Below are 12477 nucleotides of genomic sequence, written 5' to 3'. Positions count from 1 at the left end.
ACCCAGAGACACTGAACAGGACCACACCCTTGCCCTGGGTTTTTCTACATTCCAGTTTGGGACTTCTCCCTCTTGCCCTATAGGTCTATCTTTCTCTCTTCTATTATGCCCTATCTCTCTCCTAGACACAGAAAACACATAGGAGAAAGAGAAAAGAAAACCTGAACTTTGCAGCTTATAAATGAGTTCACTCTGGGGGCGTTATTTAATGCAAATGACATATAACAAGCAAGGCCCAGGAAAGCTGAGCAGAGTGGATCCTGAGAAGCCCCCTCTCTCTAGCTGCACATGGCACACCCATAGGCACTAATAGGGCTTAAGCATTCATACTGAGGGGCTGCAAACCCCTGGGCAGAGACATGCTGTATACACATTAGATATGGAAAATGTATGAGGAAAAAAAGATTAACTGACAAAAAGTTAATTAAAACTGTTCTGATTATGAGGTAGAATTTAACAATTACTTTAAAAAATGCAGTGTGACACAGTGCAGCGCTGCAGCTGAATTAATCATGAATGAGGAGAGCGCTGTTTAATTTTTGTGTGCATGAGAAAAACACTCAACAGACTTGACAATTAGAGCAGGGTAACAGCATTGCATGGCACTATCCGAGGTGGGTTTTCCCAGTGGTTTTTGGGGAGGGAGCTAAGCAGATGTGCTCAAATATTTACAAATGCACAATATTCGCATGCTTTTCAGCTGCCTGCCCTGCTGATTTTGCAAGAAGTCGCCTTCAATCTGGAGGCTGCTGTGGGATCCATGCACGCTGTTTCTCCCAGCTCAAAGAGCAGCTCAGCCAAGGTCCGGGATACCTCCCAATCCGTGCATTCATTCAAAGAGAGCCAGTAGGACACCTGGGCAGAGCTCTTTCAAACACTCAGAGGCCAGTATTTACTTTGCTCCATAAAGGGGACAATGCATGCAAACCTCATGGGTGAGGCTTAGTATCTGCTGTCAGTGAGCATTTCCAGCACCCAACACCAGCTCTGTTTCAGGAACTTCATGCCTCCAGCTGTGAGGCAGCCTTGAAGGACCACAAAACACGTGCCAGCAAGGTGCTACCTGAATGCTTTACTTTCTGAATTCGGGGTTGTCAGCCTGGACAGTTATAAACAAGAAGTCCTTCAATTACTTCTACTATTATTACTACTAGTATGGGCTATTTTTCTTTTGCAATTCTACTGAGATATACTTCACATACCACGCAATTCGCCCCTGTGAAGTGTATAATTTAAGGATTTTTAACATGTTCACAGCACGGTGCAATCATCACCACAATCGATTTTAGAGCATTATTTATCACCACAAAAATTTTAGAACAATTTGTACCACCTCATGCCCTTTAGCTATCATCATTCAATTCTCCTGTGCCCCCCAGCCCAAGGCAACCACTAATCCATTTTCTGTTTCTATAGATTTACCTATTATGCACATTTCATGTAAATGGAATCATACAACATGTGGTCTTTTGTGTCTGGCTTCTTTCATTTGGCTCAAATGTTTTCAAGGTTTATCCACTTTCTTAGTCCGTTTGGGCTGCTATAACAAAATACCACAGCCTGGGTAGCTTTAAACAACAGAAATTTATTTCTCCCTGTTCTGGAGGCTGGAACGCTAAGATCATGGTACCTGCAAGGTCGGGTGAGGGCCCTCTTCTGGGATGCAGACTTCTCCTTGTATCCTTACAGGGTGGAAGGGGCTAAAGAGCGCGGTCGGATATCTTTTATAAGAACACAAATCGCATTTTTGAAGGCTCTACCCTCATGACCTAATCACTTCCCAAAGGGCCACCTATTAATACTGTCACCTTTAGCATTTAGTATTTCAACATGTGAATTTTGGAGAGATACAAACATTCATTCAGATCATAGCATCCATTTTGCATCATACATCAGTACTTCATCTCTTTTTATGGCTGAGTAATATTCCAATATATTGCTATACTACATTTTGTTGATCCATTCATCCATGATGGATGTTGAGTTGTTTTCACCTTTTGGCTATTATGAATAACGCTGCTATGAACGTTCTTGTACAAGTTTTCATGCGGACATATTTTCACTTCTCTTCGGAGTATATCTAGGAGTAGAATTTCTGAATTAAGTGGTAACTCTATGTTTAGCTTTTGAGGAAAGAAATAGAAGACAATTTGCCACAGCAGCTATACCATTTTACATTCCCACCAGCAGTGTTTGAGGTTCTAATTTCTTCACATTCTCACTAATACATACTATCAAAGCCATCTTAGCAAGAGTAAAACGCTATTTCATTATGGTATGTATTTGCATTCCCCTAATGAGTAATGCTGTTGAGCATTTTTCACGTGCTTATTGAGAATTTTTGTATCTTCTTTGGAGAAATATTCGTTCATATAATTTTTCCACTTTGTAATTGTTATTTGTAATTTGTTATATGCCTTTTCATTATTGACTTATAAGAATTCTTTGTATAGTCCAGATACAAGTCCCTTATCAGATATATGATTTACAAATATTTTCTCCCATTCTTTGGGTTGTCTTTTCATTTTAATAGAGTCTTTTGAAGCACAAAAGTTTTTAATATTGATAAAGTCTAATTTATCAATTTTCAGTTTTTAGTTGCTTGTATTTTTGATGTCCTATCTGAGAAACCATTGCCAAATTCAAGGTCACAAAGATTTTCTCCTATGTTTTCTTCTTAGAGTTTTGTAATTTTAGTGCTTACATTTAGTATTTGGACCATTTTTAGTTAATTTTTTATAGATGGTGTGAGATAGGGGATTCAACTTTATTCTTTTACATGTGAATATTCAGTTGTCGCAGCGACATTTGTTTAAAAAGCATAGATATTTAAAATTACCTCTAGTGCTTCCTTTAATTCAAGTCTTTATCACTTCATATCAGTCTTTTGTTTGGAGGGGGTGGGGGCACAGAAGGACCCTCAATGGTCTTCCAATCATCAGTATGTGCCCACTCAATTTTAACCTGCTTATCTATGCCACATTCCACTTACCACATTCTTCCCATATATTCCATAATTCCCCAAAGCACAGGCTTTGGTTGATAGACTTGGGCCTATTGTGAGTTGTTCCATTTATTAATCATGTCAACTAGAGAAAGTTATTTCACTTTCTAGCTTTTATTTACTTATCTGTTAAGTGAAGGTAGTGAACTAAGTGAACACCATTGGTGCTCTGCCAAATTCCCCCAGATTACTTTTATGGGGAACCATCCCTCAACTCCTGAGTCTTTTGCTTGAAACAACCTGCATCTGAAACTGTCTTTGGAAGGTTGCCCTTGAGCTACTGGAACCATTCTGCTTATCTGGACAGAGAATTGGAAGTACCTGGGAGTTTACATAAGTTCGAGGGTAACCCTCACACTAGGAGTGTGAAAGCATTTGCTTAAAGGGGACAAGCGCCAAGCTGTAATCTGCCCTCCAAATTTCTCCTGAAGGATCATCTGGGGCTGGAACTTCACCTTAGGACCCTGCTTGGCTTCTTCCCTTCCCTTGTCCTGTTTCCACCACTCTCTTACTTACTTCCCATTAAATGAACAGTCTTAATGAAATGCTTGCCCACAAATCCTCACCTCAGGGTTTGCTCTGGGGAACCCAGCACAAGACAGATATCTACCTCATATAACTACTCTTTGGAAAAATGAGATTATATATTCTACATAAACAAGAATGAAGTCAGGGCCATCTTATACTATAAACAAAAATTAAATCAAAATGGATCAAAGACCAAAATATAGAGCTAAAACTATGCAGAACTAAAACTATAAAACCTTAAAAGAAAACATGACAACATCATGTAGAATAACGTCTAGAAAATAGGAAGCACTCAATAAATGTCATTATTGTTTAAATGGCTGCCTACCACCCAAAATTTCTAGGGTTGGCTACCAGGCACTCAACAGCCAATACATGAATGTTTTTGTATTGAATGTTAAAATTTTTGTTATTATTTCAATGCATGTTTCCCTGACTTAAGAGGCCTTTTGTGAAGACTTTGAGGTTGAGGGCTCATTCTGTCTCTATATAATACAATATGCTAAAATAAACCCAGTTTGAGTCAGCGGTTCTGATGATCTCCTAAATAAACAAATATAAGCTGATTTTAATCAATTCATGTGTCTTACTAATGCCTGCTATTATCAAAATGTATCTTAGAGGAGATGGTATATAATATATCTGAATGAATAACTATATTTTCCCTTAGTTGAGAAAAGAACATTTTCATTGACTGGAATATATTTGGGTTTTATTTGTTGTTTTATTTCCAACAAGGTAATGAAAAATAAATTTTAATTCTATTATCTTTACAAAAACACAATTATTTGTGTGTTAAGCACAGGCTACGGGTTTCTCAAGGTCAAAAAAATGCATCTATTTCCTTGTTGAAATCCTTTTCATTAAATTGTTATAGTAAAGCTTTTTTTTCTTCTTTGTTTTATATTCACTCTGTTGACATTAGACTCTTTAAGACTTTCTGTTCATCTCATTAATTTTTTCCCAGCTTTATTGAAGTATAATTGACAAATAGAAATTGTACATATTTAGGGTATACAGCATGTTGATTTAATATACATATACATTGTGAAATGATCACCACAATCAAGTTAACTAATAATTCATCACCTCGCATAGTTATTATTGTGTGCATGTATATGTGTGCTGAGAACTCTTAAGATCTACTCTCCTAGCAAATTTCAGCTACACTCTAGAGTATTATTAACTATAGTAACCATGTTATACATTACATCTCCAGAATTCATTCATCTTATACATGAAAGTTGTACCTTTTAAGACTTTCTGTTCATCTTCTTTCCAAAAACAAGTACAGTCGCAAAAGAATCTATGCACTTCATACTGTGCGATGGCAAAATATTCATGGAAAGGGTACTTGTGTTATAATTTCCAAGAAGTGGGTTTACCTTCTACATATCACTCTCCCTGTCCAGCATCTGAAAGCAGAGGATGCTGAGATACTTGGGGATGCAGGGATCATAAGATGAGAGAAACCTGAATCCTTGTATCCCTACAGAAAGTAAAACCACACACCACGTAGGACCATTCATACTGAACTGACCTCAGAACTCATGCTGTTAGGCAAATCTGCAGTGGTTCTCAAATGTCCTTGTGTGTGTAAGCACCAGGGGAGGATGTTACAAATGCAGATTCTGACTCTAATCCAGAGAGCACATTTCCACAGGTCAGTGTGAATTAGTATCGTGGGTTCTTCTGTAGTGAGTATTATAGAAGTGGACACAGCTCCTCCAACTGCCTTCCCCACCCCATCCCACTCCCATCGGAGTTAAGAAATGACTTGCCTCTCTTCTAGATCAATGTCTCACAAAGTTCTCAATATTTAAAAAATTGTATTTCTTTATAAGTATATTTATTATGTAGAAAATGGAAAGTAGGAGAAAAAAATCCCCAGCATCAACTTTACAGACTCTACAAGATTCAAACAACAGGGAGGGAGTATCTGACGGCTTTAACTGGGGTCGTATGTCCTGGTTACTCAGGACTGCATTTGCGGAGGAGCGGTAATTAAAACGGAAGTCTGGAGACCATTGAAAAAGGGACATGGAAGTAAGAACACCAAAACATGCCAGAAAGCCACTTTGCCATTCAATTACCAGAAATAATATAAGGCAAAGAAATGTGTTTTTCAGAACTTAAATTAGCTAATATTAGTTTAAAATCCTAGTCCAAAAGTTGAAACACATTTAACATTACGATGCAATTTCTTAATACCTAATAATCCATATTTATTATTGCTATCTCAAGGAAACACCAGGAATACTGACGTAATTCTGATTAGAACTTCGGAGAAATATCCAGAATCGGGAAATGGTTGGTGATGTCAGTGACATGAGTACACTGACAAATGGTTGTGTAGGAACTCCAAAACATCATTGGTCTAAAGGGGAAATCTTCAATCTGCTTCTTTCTCTGCCAAAGAACACATGGAAATCTGGAAGAATATACTAGAGACGTTGTTAATCGTCAGTACAGCCAGATCAATTTGTCTGCAGTACTGATTGGAAAAGAAGTCCAATTGCAGGTTGTTAATATGCCCTGACCTAACGACTGTCAAAATCAATGGAATACACAAGATGTCTTCTGAAAATTTTCACCATTTCAGCATAGTGCATGCATCTGTAAGTTTCTTCTAGACTGCAGGTACTTTCATTTTAATACTGGTGAATCTTTACTGAGAATTACTGTGTTCTTATTTACTGCATGACGATATATATTATTTTTAATTTATATTTTCAAATCTTAAACTCTGTATCTAGCTGTATCCTAATGAGCTGTTCCCTTTTTCTCCAAATATGTTCACTCTCTTTTAGACATAAGATTAAGTAGCATTTCACCATTATCAAGTTTATATCTATTCTCAGCAGTCTGTCCTTTGATTTCATTTTGATTGGTCCATAAGTACTGTACGTGTTTATGAGTGTGCGCAAATATGTGCATGTGTAAGTGTGCTGTTTGAGAATGTGTGTGAGGCTGTGTGTGTCAGTATGTGTGAGTGATTGTGTGTGAATATATGTGTTTGTGTTTGTGCTCTTAAGAAACCAAAGAAAATTAAAATAGTTAAGTGTATAAAACAAATAAATATCACGATAAATATTTTAATATTGAATGATAAATTTATAAACACAAAAGTGCCCATTAGTTTTATGTGTACAACCTATTTCTTTAAAAGCGTGTGTGTTACGTGCCATTGAGTCATCTGATTCCTGGCGACACTATGAATAAGTGATGTCCATAATTTCCTGTCCTCAACAGCCCTGCTCAGCTCCTGTAGACGCATGCCTGTGGCTTCTTGCACAGAGTCAATGCATCTCATACTTGGTCTTCCCCCTTTCCTGCTGCCTTGTATTTTCCCAGCATTATTGTCTCTTCCAAAAAACCCTACCTTGTCATAATATACCTAAAATATGACAGCTTCAGTTTTGTCATTTTTGCCTCCAGTGATGTTTCAGGCTTAATTTGCTTTAGGACCCACTTGTTCATCTTCCTGGCGGTCCAGGGTATCCACAGAGCTCTTCTCCAACACCGTATTTCAAATGAATCTTTTTTTTTTCCTATCAGCCTTCTTCCCTGTCTAACTTCCACATCTATATGTAGTAACTGAGAATAAAAGGTTGTGGATGATCTTAGCCTTGGTCTCTAATGACACATCTTTGCTCTTGATCTTTCCTAATTCTTCAATTTCTGTCCTTTTGAGTCTCAGCCCTCTCGTCATGTCTTGGTTGCAACCTCTATTTGAATTGATGACTGAACCAAGGTAAGTAAAGTCTTAAACAATTTCAATGTCTTCATTGTCTATATTAAAGTTGTGTATTTCTTCTGCAGTCATGATGTTTGTCTCCTTAATATTCAAATGCAGTCCTGTTTTGGCACTGTCTTTGGTCATTTTCATTAAAAGTCATTTCAGATCATTGCTACTTTCTGCCCGTAAGATAGTGTCATCTGCATATCTTAAGTTATTGATATTACTTCCACCAATTTTCACTCCTCCTTCCCTTGAGACTAGTCCAGTTATTCGTATGATATGTTCTGTGTACAGATTAAACAAAGATGGAGACAAAATGCACCCTTGTCTGACACCTTTGCCTATCTCTCCGTATTCTGTCCTGGCAGTGGCTTCCTGCACAAGTTATGCGTCAGAACAATCAATTTCTGAGTCTTGCCCATTTCTTTCAGAGCAACCAATAAACTACTTTGAAAGCAGTTTAATTTTTTTGGTTTGAAATTAATTATAAATTAAGAATGTATTTACATTAGTAATATGTTTTACATTTATGACTGCAGCAAATACTCTCACATGAAAATTTGTGCCTTAAAGTGGATATGTAAAGCCAGAGAATACATCTCTTTCTTTTGTCAGAAGTTACAAATCTTTTTCTGTTTTCATGGTCACCATCATTGCAATGAGTGTTATATTACAGCAAAAGACTGAAATGTTCTAAGAAACTTAGCCTTTCTCACATTTAATTTACTCTTTTTTGTTATGATATTTAAATTGTACAAATGCAACAGGTTGTTTTTAGTAGTGTTGGATAACAAAGTTCTTGAATTATACTTTTCCAAAATTTTGGCTAAAGATTAAATTAGTAGAAAAAATACTGTAATTTCCTTTTAAATCAGATACTTCCCTGACATATTGAGACCACTTTTCTCTTTAAACATATTTACATAATAGTAAGATTTTGTCCTTTTTCTTAAGCATATGTTCTCTTTTCAAAATGAAATATTGTGTACATCAAAATAAAAAAAGGAAAATAAAACAAAATGTCAGCAGTTATTGAGGAAAATAATAACTGCAAAAACTAGTAGGCTTTTTTAAAAATCAACTTTAGAATTTTGAAAGGACCAAAGGAGGGGAGGGTTTGAATTACATCAAGCATTGCGTCATGATTCTACCATTAAATATGTAAGAAATAGCTGATATTGACAACATCTCAAAATGAAAACAACAGTTTATGATAATTAATGTATTTTTAAAATAAAGAAAATGGTACATTTTAAAATATTAGAAATTAGAAATTAAAATACTAGGTTTATGCTTTACAAATGCATATTTATTTATAATTTTACTTGTTATTAAAGCATAATATAGGAGTCTATTGGTGGCTTCAGTTAAATAGGTGATAATTTTACTTACTAGAAAAGATTATGTTTTAAATTGAGGCAATGAAATATGGCTATTATTTTTTGCTTTATGTTATAAGACAAATACATTATTACTTGTGTCCTTTAATATGCCCTAATCATTAATAATGAAATCATATCTATTCAAAAATTACAATTCAATGTTCTTTCTTGAATATATCTTGAATGCTTCTAAACACACATGAAGAAAGTAAAATAATATGATTATTTGCCATTTTTAGAATTTTAATTTAACCCCTGGACAGATAATTTTCAATTCACCATCTTTTGTTTGTGTTGCAACATTCTGCATCTCTTGACACTTCTGCAGAATACCTGTTATAATGCTTGTCTCTTCACCTCTTCCATACCCTAGTGTTCACACCTCGAGGAATTATCATGTTACAAGTAAACAAATATGTTCTATCTACCAGTTTGCAAAAGTGGGCAAAACAAGTTTTTTTACAACTATTCAACATACACTGTAAATACATCTCATGCATGCTTATTAAGTTTTAATTGTAACATTAAATCTGAGGCTAAATTACTATTGAGTGATATGGACTCTGTTAATTCTTTCATATTTTGTTTGGTAAGCAAATCTACAATTGCTTTTATTATATGACAGGCATTGATGGCTCAATAAAATGATCTAGACATTTTACCTGTTTAGGAAACAAAAAAGAAATAGGAGAAAAGTAAAATGTTTTTTCATTGAAGACCAGATACAGGATAGTAAAAATATTTTTCCCAAAGGAATGCCTTCTTCTGAAGCATAAGATTGTATTTCTTTTAAAAAGGCTAAGCAATCTGCACTGGAATCAAATTCCAGGTGTGGTATAATAACCAGGTGTGATTCTCTCTCTTTGCTGGTATCTAATTCCAGAGAGCTGAGGAGAAGCTCAGCTAACCAAGGCTGTTCATCACTAACTTCCAATTTATTTTCTCGGTTCTACATTTTCAAGGAAGGCCAAATGATTCGTAAGAACCTGATTCAGGTAGTGAGTGCAATGAGATCAACTGCTGCCAAAAAATCCACTGGGTGAAACAGAGCAATGAGATAAGCTAGAGCATATTTACCAAACAAAAATACATCCCTAAAATATGTTTCCAGGTTACTTCGAGATATTTATTTCCATAGAGCTATAATCATGAGGCGTTGTGGTATTTGTAACAAGCAATTCAATATTATATTTCGACACCTCAAGGCAGTGAGGAGGATGTAGAAAATTGTGAATGGAAAACTTTACCATATAATGTCAGTGCATATCAAAAATTACACCCCTGCTACCTCGGCTGTCTAAATTTCTTAATAATTATGTTAATCAAAGAAAAAGTACATGTGGATACTTTCTTTTAAAACTAATGTGTTATATAGGAACACTCATCATTGAATGTCATATGGGAGGTATTGAGTTAGGTTGTAACTTACTACATTTAAGATATAAATTTATATTTACATATAATACACTATACCTGCTAAATATAAATCTATTTGTGTGTACATATATACCAGGGATGCCAAAAAAATGTATACAAGTGGACACTTTGGTCAACGTTGTTCAAGCAGTAGTTCACTGTAATTAAAGTGTCTGGATGCTGATGGTAACCACTTTGAACACCTCTAATAATTGCTGAAGTCAAATGGGACTTGTATTCATCTTCTGTTATTGATATATATTATTACAACTTTTATAGATTTTTCCCTTTTAAAAATGTGTATACATTTTTTTGGCACCGTGTGTGCGTGCGTGTGTGTGTGTGTGTGTGTGTGTGTGTGTGTGATATATATAACAGGGGTGCCAAAAAATGTATATACATGAGTTGTATTCCTTTCGTTATCTGTATACATTTAATATTACAATTTTAAGTCTTTTTCTTTCATAAATGTGTGTACATTTTTTTGCACCTTCTGTACATACATACATATGAAAGAAAATGGGGAGGAAAAGTCTTCAGAATAGTGTTAAGTTTAAAGAGGAGCTATTCATGAACATTTAAACATGTAAAAATCTCCATTTGGGGATGTATCTTTCCCTAAAAGTAAATGGAATGTCAGAATTCAGTTACCTTAATTTTTCTCTCAGGGACATGAAACTTCAAAAAAAATGTGTAAAAAAAGTTAAAGTAATGATTTCATTTTTATTTCTGATGCTAGTATGTACATATCCTTATAAATTAATGGGAAATTGTGATTGTGCATCTTTTATTAATATTTGGTAGGATTTGAAATGTCCTAGGAGTATTTGACATATTGGATGTAGTGGGCAAAAAGCATCCAACTTCTTAAAGACTTAAATGCCAGTCCTGCAAGCATTTACTTTCAAGAAGAGCTGTTAAGTGGTCTTGTGAACTGTGTCTTGTTTCCGAGAACACTGTATTTAGAAAGACTTCAAGTTTCACTCAAGGACTGTTCTCTAGACTATCTAGTAAGAAGATGTTGGTGTGAAGGTCTTCCTAGGCAGCTAACATCTCGTGTCTGTCAGCCAAAGAGAGAATTCACAGAAAACAGGGTTTTCATGTCAGTTGGTGTTCTGCTAACTTAAAATTATAATCTCCATAATAGAGAATAACTTATAAAATAACTTATAAACAATAACATGAAAAATACATAATTTCCCATAGATGATTACATGTCCTGGAAAAAGATGTTAGATTATTGAAAAAGATCTTAATAACATTCCTTAAAATTGCTGATCACTCACTAGGTCCTTGTGAGAATAAAATTTCCATGAGTATTACCAGTGTGCTGCACACAGACTACCCACCATGGAAAACACCAATTCCCTTTAAACTGCCAGCATCCTCTTCCTCCTACCCTGGAAGCCACAGAAGGCTCCCAGCCAATTAAAACATTCTTCAAGTGTGTGGTGAAGTATGACCAGACCCACCCAACCATGACAGAGGGGCCCATAAAACTAAGTGAAGTAGGAGGAAAGATAATTACCATCAATATGCCTCCCACATGGGAAACTGTTAAACTTATCATTCCTCTCAGTGGTGTGTTTGATGTAATATGTTCATTTTTGTACTTATTGTTACGTTTCAGGATGTTGTCTAGGAAAAGTTGTCTAGACAGAATGGAAAAGAGCCTTTTCAGTAAACCTTGTAATGGTTGTAAAGTGAGTGACAAAATAACAAACAGATCTGGTCATTCAATGGTGGAAACTTCTAGAAGGATTGTTTTCTGTAGTAGGGTATTTTGAACTTTTCTAAAATAGTTTTTGATACAGGGGACATTCCTGTGAAATGTGAGTCTCCTAAAATCTTTCAGCAAATCTACCCTTGCTGTACAAGACACTCTGAGAGCTATCCTGGACAAAAAAAAACAAAAACAAGCAAACAACACTCAAAAAATCAACCTTGATTTTAGAGAACTTGCATGATCACTGGCTCTCCAAAACATAAGAATATAGTCACTGAGTTCAGTGAGGGTTAATCATAACTGTGACACCACAGACCAGCACTGCAGTATTGTGCTTCATATTAAACAATTCACTGCACACCTCTGGGTAACGTGGAGCTGTTGTTACAAATAATAATAATAATGATAAGTACCATTAATTGAAGAGTTAGCATTTTAGTCAACATAAATGCTGCAAATTAATCATCCTTACAAACTTTGTAAGGATGCATATAAAGGTACAATCTGTAATGATTATATGTCTACCATTTATTGGGTATCTAATATATGTCAGGTATTAAAATGTATTACCTAGTCTAACCTTTATATACTCATTAGAATGGCATCATTATCACCATGGTTACAATTCAGGAGAATAAGGCTAAGAGATCTTAATGTAATTTGCCCAAAGTCACACAGA

The sequence above is a fragment of the Rhinolophus hipposideros genome, assembly GCF_964194185.1.
Source record: "Rhinolophus hipposideros genome assembly, chromosome: 6".
NCBI classification, from domain to species: Eukaryota; Metazoa; Chordata; class Mammalia; order Chiroptera; family Rhinolophidae; genus Rhinolophus; species Rhinolophus hipposideros.
Note: the sequence above shows the minus strand (reverse complement) of the source record.